General features: G+C 37.3%; 1 long non-coding RNA gene across 4 annotated transcripts; it reads left to right on the top strand.

The window, feature by feature from the left end:
* The first annotated feature begins 2390 nt into the window (after positions 1 to 2390).
* On the top strand, positions 2391 to 6176 carry LOC141611712 (uncharacterized). Of its 4 annotated transcripts, XR_012528705.1 has the most exons (6): positions 2391 to 2813; positions 2927 to 3102; positions 3691 to 3786; positions 4110 to 4296; positions 5830 to 5884; positions 5973 to 6176. It is a non-coding gene; the product is annotated as an uncharacterized LOC141611712 (long non-coding RNA). The 4 variants fall into 4 exon arrangements; XR_012528706.1 differs by lacking the exon at positions 4110 to 4296; XR_012528707.1 differs by lacking the exon at positions 4110 to 4296 and having other exon boundaries at positions 5830 to 5894.
* Positions 6177 to 8572: the final 2396 nt, after the last annotated feature.

Genomic DNA, 8572 nt, shown 5'->3' with positions numbered 1-8572 from the left:
GTAGACTTTTGTGCTTACGTCTCCTTGCTTCTTATTGTGAGATCCCTGAAAAAATCTCCTTTTTGAAAATATAGTAAATAGGTGGAGTCGCTAGTAGGTTTTATAAAAAAACATACAAAAATAAAGTTAACGGAAAAGGCCCCTTTTGATCCCTGGAATGGGGACTGATCCGTCACTCCGGTCTGAACCAAAGATTGCGGATTCGGGGGTAAAGGTACGATCAGGGAAGGTGTTAGGCACCCGGATCGCCCATCAAACTGACGGCCTCTACTATTTATTTGTAATATTATATATTTGACGAAAATAAGACAAAGAAAAGAAAGTTAGTAACAAACTTTATACAATTATTTACACTGACAAATTAATAGGCTAGTTAAGATAATAAAATAGAGAAAATAAATAAAAGGTAAAATAAAGATTTAAAGAAAAAGAAAGAGTAAAGAAAAAACTTGTTTGATGTCGGTACCCTCAGGCCTATGTGGATGTTGACTATTAATGAATTTCGACTTTGTCGTTAATTAACGGCTCTTATGCGCTTATATGAACTAGGATGATTTATTTGTATGATTTGATTTGAAACTGGGATAATATGTTTGAGACGGATGATTTGTGAAGGTATTGAATTTATGGGACTGATTTGATCTTGGTTGTCGGTATTATTTTGTGCTTCGTCTGTCCGTCTCCCCTTTCTGTCTCGTCTTAACAAGAATATTTATAGTAATGTGCTAATCGGAGTTCGAGAGAAATTGGAATTGCCTAGAGATAGATTTTCAGCCTGGCCAAATTAATCTTTTACTAATCCACTTTCTAATAGGGGTAAGGAATTGTGTTAATTTTTACGAGACTCCTTATGGACAAATACATCTTCCCCTTTTCTACTCCTAACTAATTTTGTCTGGCACTTTTCATGGTCTTTGGTCAGTGGATAATTACGCTTAACACCATTTTAATTTCCTCATGCTAATCCATGTAGTCTCACTCATTTACCATTATATTATTTGGATCGGCTAATGGGCTAATAATTAATAAAATGGGTTGACGAAATGAATGGAATATGTGGCAGGCTCAAGATGGTTTTTGGGCTATTTTAAGTAATTTCTCGGTAGATAAGCGTAAAGAGCCTTTAATTATAACATTGTCAATTTTCATTTAGTCATTAGATTTGAGCCTCATCATCGGGTACCCTTAAGGCTAGGTAGACATTTTGAGGTGTCTACAGAAGCCCCCACTTTGACCGAGTCTGAGTAAGACGAAGGTCAAAGTAGTCCCGCTCGGAGACAGATAAAGGATAAGAAATGTACCTGGGCCTCTTATATTACCTGTCTGGAGTAGCTGCGATCTGGAACTGGCTTAGCAAAACTTTGTTTTACTAATCTGGAACTGGTATAGCCAAACTTTGTTCAGCTTGTCTGGAACTAGCATGACAAAACTTTGTTTTGTCAATCTGGAATGGAGTTGGTAAAACTTTGTTTCACCAATCTGGCGTGGCAAAACTTTGTTTCGCCGGTCTGGAATCTGGTAAAGCAAAACTTTGTTTTGCTGGTCTGGAATCTGGAATAGCCAAACTTTGTTCAGCTTAAAGGTGAGATCGTGAAATCTGATTTCCCGAACTCGGTTGCGTATAAGGGCCCGCCGACCAAGGGATGCTTCTTAGTTTTGCGTGAACAAAACGTGAAATTGTTTAGCTTCGCAGTGAACGAAGGCGACCGTTAGTTTCGCAGTGAACGAAACGGATTGCTTTGCGGTGAACAAAGTGGATTATTCCGCAGTGAACGGAATGAGATTGCTTAGTTTCGCAGGTGAATAAGCTGGATTATTCCGCAGGTGAACGGAACTGGATTGCTTTGCAGGTGAACAAAGCTGGATTATTCCGCAGGTGAACGGAATGAGATTGCTTAGCTTCGCAGGTGAACGAAACCGGATTTGCTTAACTTCGCAGGTGAACGAAGCTGGATTAGAACACAAAATTTGATTTTATGAACTAGGACGCGTGTCAGAGCCCGCCGACCAAGGTATTTCAAAATTTTATTTTGAAAAAGGATTGATAAGATCGTAAAATTTTATTTTACAAACTTAGATGCGTGTTAGAGCCCGCCGACCGATAAGTTTGAAAATTGCAAAATTTTATTTCGCAAAAAGAAACAAGTTCGAAAATTTTATTTTAAGAACTTAAATGCATGTCGGGCCCGAAAAATGACTTGAAAATTTCATTTTGAAATAGATTTGAAAATCGTAAAATTTTATTTCACGAAATGGGCTGAAGAGTTGCAAAATTTTATTTCACATAATAGAGAGCAAATTTTATTTTACAAGAAATGGGTTTAAAATCGAGCGAGACCGGACACTTAAATACGCTTAATTAAAAGACGGGTGAGAAATTGAAGCGGACCATTTTATTGACTTGTATGAGCAGTCCTACAATTGATTTTCAAGAATTGTCTTCTCAAAAAGATTAGAAGAGGAAGAATCTTATCTTGTTTCCTGGAGAATGGAGAGTCATCCAACCGACAAAGCTTTCCATTTTGCGCCTTAATTTTTCCCTCCAATTCGTCTGTTTCTAATTGATTTTGAATTCCTCCATTTTCGATCTATGAAGTTCCAAGCAACCAATCGTATCGTCCTGATGTGGGACGAACTCAGTAGCGATTGCGCCGTCGTGGTTGTCATTCAAGCGCTTGATTGGCAACAAGATGGTCGGTGTCGGAGCACCGTTGACCTGGCTCCTGATATAGAAGGAAATCCGCGGAGGTGTGCCGCCATTCGAGCCCCCGATTGGCGACCGGATGACTGATTACGGAGTGCCATAGACGCAAGTGTGTCTTTTTTTTTTGTCGATTGATTTTCAATTAATGCTCTTTAAATGATTATCTTCAAATTTTCCATTAATTTTCAAGCATAATATCCTGATATGGGACATAATTGACAGTTGATGTGCCGCCATAGCCATCGTCTGAGCCCCCGATTCGCGACGAGTTGATTGATAAAGAGCATCGTCGAATCCTTTGAGCCGTCCTAGCCATCATTAACTGAGCATCAACAAACCTGCAGGTCGTGATTTTTGACCTGATTTCGCATTCTTGCATTCAAGCTCCAAATCAGATCGTAAGTATTCTGTCTCTTTATTGACTGACTTCAAATTCATGCTTTTTTTTCGTTCCGTATTTTCACTGGTCAAGTCGTATGCTTGATGATTGAACTGATAATTTTACTGGTCTCGCGAATCAAGTCGTGTGCCTGACTCAATTGATGGCGCAATTGTGACATTAATGCCAAGCTTGACTGATAATATGATTGAACTGAAATTATGCTTTTTTTTTATTTTTTAAATCAAGTGGTGTGCTTGAGTGTTTACAATACAACTACCTCAACAATATGATCATGATTTTGATGATGATGATGATGATGCATGATAACATATGATGCTGACGATGTATATACTACTGACGATTTTAACGTGCTTGAGACAACAAGTACCACACTAGCCAACTGACGATGCATTATATCTAAAATAGACTATAGAAACGTGATACATCCATTACTAGTCCTGTTAAAAAATTTTTTTCTAAAAAAAAACTTGTTATTGAGCATGATCCGGGACAGGGACGGAGTATTCTAGTTCTAGCTGCTTAGGTGTTGTGCCTATTGAACCGTCATTGCTTTGTAAGTCCTTATAACTTTTTTTTTGGTCAGGGCTATCGTCTAAATGTAGTCAAACATATGCGCTTAGTGTTTCCATATGCCCCTGGTCTGACTCTTCACTCTGTTTTGTGGTAGCCCCCTGTTCAGGTATTTTCTTTTTCCCTTTTTTTTTTCCTTCGACTTGGTGTGGGTCGTGATTGTCCCCATGTTACATCAGGTATTTTTCCGTGTCAGTCACGCAACAGTCACTTAGCTAGCACACCTGTTTTCTTCTCCTTTTTTTCTTTTTTTTTCTCTTCCGACCTAGTATGGGTCATGATTGTGCCAAATTTTTTTCTTATTATTTATTTTTTGGATTTTGAGATTCATTTTATAAAATGAGTTTTGCCCTCTTTACATTAACAAGCTCGGCTAATTACCTAAAACTAATACTATAGAAATAAAATACTTTTGTGACCGTATAAGTGTAGTGTACATCCACCGAATTCTTAGATGCTAAACGAGGGTGATAGATGGAATGGAGTAGAAGGGTCCATGGTGTTAGAAGACACTGGAGACCTGTGTGCCTCTCTCACTCACCTAAATGAATGAAAGGATCGTCCCAAGAGGAATGGAGACAAAGTAACTGCGGATTTGACTCGTGTGAGAAATGAAAAGGTGACTACTCTACAATTTGATTGGAATTTTTTTTTCTGGAACCTTTTTTTTTTTTGTCTTTTTTTTTTTCTCTTTTTGACTGGAACTTTTTTTTGTCTTTTGAATTTCTCTTTTTGACTGGAACTTTTTTTTTTGTCTTTTGAATTTTTGAGATTTTGGATACGGGATAAAATTGCAACTTTGGCTGGATTTTTTTTTGTCTTGTGAATTTTTGCCTTTTGACATTTGAATTTTTGAGTCTTTTGAGACTGTAGTTGTGTCTATTTGAGATCATAATTTCTCTCCTTGAATATTTGAGAGTCTTGAAGCTGGATTTTCTGCTTGAACTTGTATTGGTATTTAGACTCATGTCTTAAGTTCATTCTAAGGGACTTGTGGTCACTTCTAAAATAGCACGGAGTGCGCGCTCCCGTGTCTTATTTGGTATGTTTGGACACGGTGTCCGAGAATCTGGTTTTAACGTTTTTGAGGCGAGATTTCTAGCCTCAATGGAAATGGATGACAATATTTGCTAAAAATGGTCGATCACATGAGTTTGTGCTCATCTAGTGGTCATTTGAAATATCAGAAATTGTCAAATTTGGTAAATAGAGAGTTGTGCTCATTTAAACTAGTAGTCACGTGAAGTATGGAAAATTAACGAATCAAGTAGAAAGATGGAATCTCCAAACCTATAGGTGACCTAGTTAGAGACACGGCGATCAAGGAATTATCACACCACAGAGATGGAAAAGATGGTCTAGTGCACGCCCTCGTTTAGGCTGACTCTAAGAGGTCGACTGATCTACACTAAAAAGATACGACCTAAAGTATTTCAAGTCTATTCTACTAGTTAAGGGTAAAAAGTAGAACAAGTGACTAATAAAAATGACATATGCTCGTTTTTTTTTTTTCACTTATTTAACTCAAAAAGGACTAGAATGGTCCTATTATAATTAGACACTTATGTAAACTAGTTTTTTTTTAGATAATGTCAGGAACACTCGTATGAGATTATATGACCATAAGAGTGAATTTTCTTATTCTATTGACATTTTTGTTCTTACTCTTAGTTTTTTTTTTTTTTTTTTATGCATATGCAATTGAGAAAGGACTTGGATGGTCCTAAATTAATCAAATTTTGATGGAAACTACATGTGAGCTTGTATTACCTAGTCTTCTTGTACCCTTCTTTCGTTCCCAAGCTAGAGTGGCTATTTAAAATTAGGGTCTTGTTTACTCCTCCCTATCCCAGATCATGACATCTTAGCTTTTAGAAAACGATTTTTTTCTTTTATAGGAGACAGGACTAGAATGGGGTAAAATGGTGAATGCATATGTATCTAATGCTAGCTAAGACCTGAATGCAAGTACCTATTTTTTTTACATGCTCAGTATTATTGATGCACTATTGACACTATATGCAATGCTGAGAGGAAAACGCTACTACTGCCTAAATATAAAATATAATGTAATGCATGCTCTATATGAGACATCTTCTAAGAATGGAACTACAGATTTTTTTTTTTTTTTTTTTTTTTTTTGCATGTGCAGGACTGACGCATCGTATCGACTAATGAACTGAGGACTGACGCAAGATGTGAATTGGGTATATATAAGTAATGCATGCTATACTGATGGATGTAGTGATGATATGAGACCTGATGCAAAGACTAAGGTAACTTTTGTCTATGCAGTAAAGTGTGCTACTATGCAAGACGCTGGGATATAGATGCAGTTACACATGATGCTGATTATATTTACAAGAAACAACCTCGAACGTGTAAGGACTCAAAGCAAGTGTTTAGACTGAATTTGTACATGATGCCTACTGAAGTAATCGGTAGCTGAAACACGTCTAAATCAAATTAGCAAGTGCAAATTAAACTACCATTTTTGTCTTTTTTGTTTTTTTGAATGCATCATACAAGAGAAATTATACATGTCAAAGCATTAAGAAGTAAGACGCACAAGATGTCCTAACAAAGGTTTTACGGGATCTATGGTTAGGTTTGTGGGTAGGAAATTGGGTACTCACAACATTAAAATACCGCGAGGGTATCTCTCGCTTTTGTGCTCCCCCAGTCATATGGACCAGACGAGTTGCCAAAACGCGACGTCATGAGGTGGAAAATATGTGTAAGGCCTAGTCGGTCGAATGGACCTTCTAAGTATACAACATACTTTACCGAGGGTGAATATGGTAGCTTAAGATGGCATAATATTGACTTACGGAGAGCCTATGCCTTTTTTTGTCTCGGAATATACAAAATATAAAAAGAGAAAAAGAAAAAAAACAATAAGCAAACATAAAATATTATCGGCCGATGCAGGTTTAATTGTTTAAAGCTATAGAATTCATGTTCAATATTTATTTTGACGTGAAGACATGCATGACATCATCAATGACAATCAGTAAAACAAAGAAAGAAAATTTGACACAGTCCAGCGGCTATGATTATGGAAATAGTGGACAGATTTCCTCTCAAAAACGAAAGAAAATTAGTCGATCAAATATATAATAATATAAATAAATTTCAAGTCTTACCCGCTTATAAAGTCCCCAGCAGAGTCGCCACTGTGAGATCCCTGAAAAACTTTTTGAAAATATAGTAAATAGGTGGAGTCGCTAGTAGGTTTTATAAAAAAACATACAAAAATAAAGTTAACGGAAAAGGCCCCTTTTGATCCCTGGAATGGGGACTGATCCGTCACTCCGGTCTGAACCAAAGATTGCGGATTCGGGGGTAAAGGTACGATCAGGGAAGGTGTTAGGCACCCGGATCGCCCATCAAACTGACGGCCTCTACTATTTATTTGTAATATTATATATTTGACGAAAATAAGACAAAGAAAAGAAAGTTAGTAACAAACTTTATACAATTATTTACACTGACAAATTAATAGGCTAGTTAAGATAATAAAATAGAGAAAATAAATAAAAGGTAAAATAAAGATTTAAAGAAAAAGAAAGAGTAAAGAAAAAACTTGTTTGATGTCGGTACCCTCAGGCCTATGTGGATGTTGACTATTAATGAATTTCGACTTTGTCGTTAATTAACGGCTCTTATGCGCTTATATGAACTAGGATGATTTATTTGTATAATTTGATTTGAAACTGGGATAATATGTTTTATGCGCTCTTATGGGACTGATTTGATCTTGGTTGTCGGTATTATTTTGTGCTTCGTCTGTCCGTCTCCCCTTTCTGTCTCGTCTTAACAAGAATATTTATAGTAATGTGCTAATCGGAGTTCGAGAGAAATTGGAATTGCCTAGAGATAGATTTTCAGCCTGGCCAAATTAATCTTTTACTAATCCACTTTCTAATAGGGGTAAGGAATTGTGTTAATTTTTACGAGACTCCTTATGGACAAATACATCTTCCCCTTTTCTACTCCTAACTAATTTTGTCTGGCACTTTTCATGGTCTTTGGTCAGTGGATAATTACGCTTAACACCATTTTAATTTCCTCATGCTAATCCATGTAGTCTCACTCATTTACCATTATATTATTTGGATCGGCTAATGGGCTAATAATTAATAAAATGGGTTGACGAAATGAATGGAATATGTGGCAGGCTCAAGATGGTTTTTGGGCTATTTTAAGTAATTTCTCGGTAGATAAGCGTAAAGAGCCTTTAATTATAACATTGTCAATTTTCATTTAGTCATTAGATTTGAGCCTCATCATCGGGTACCCTTAAGGCTAGGTAGACATTTTGAGGTGTCTACTGAGCCCCCACTTTGACCGAGTCCGAGTAAGACGAAGGTCAAAGTAGTCCGGCTCGGAGACAGATAAAGGATAAGAAATGTACCGGGCCTCTTATATTACCCGTCCGGAGTAGTCCGCGATCGGAATCGCTTAGCAAAACTTTGTTTTACTAATGTCTGAACCGTATAGCCAAACTTTGTTCGGCTTTGTCGGAACTAGCATGACAAAACTTTGTTTTGTCAATGCTGAATGGAGTTGGTAAAACTTTGTTTCACCAATGGCGTGGCAAAACTTTGTTTCGCCGGTCTGGAATCTGGTAAAGCAAAACTTTGTTTTGCTGGTCTGGAATCTGGAATAGCCAAACTTTGTTCAGCTTAAAGGTGAGATCGTGAAATCTGATTTCCCGAACTCGGTTGCGTATAAGGGCCCGCCGACCAAGGGATGCTTCTTAGTTTTGCAGGTGAACAAAACGTGAAATTGTTTAGCTTCGCAGGTGAACGAAGTCGGGTCGTTAGTTTCGCAGGTGAACGAAACTGGATTGCTTTGCAGGTGAACAAAGCTGGATTATTCCGCAGGTGAAC

This window comes from Silene latifolia, chromosome 11 (genome assembly GCF_048544455.1).
Source record: "Silene latifolia isolate original U9 population chromosome 11, ASM4854445v1, whole genome shotgun sequence".
NCBI classification, from domain to species: domain Eukaryota; kingdom Viridiplantae; phylum Streptophyta; class Magnoliopsida; order Caryophyllales; family Caryophyllaceae; genus Silene; species Silene latifolia.
This window is presented reverse-complemented; position numbering and strand designations above follow the sequence as displayed.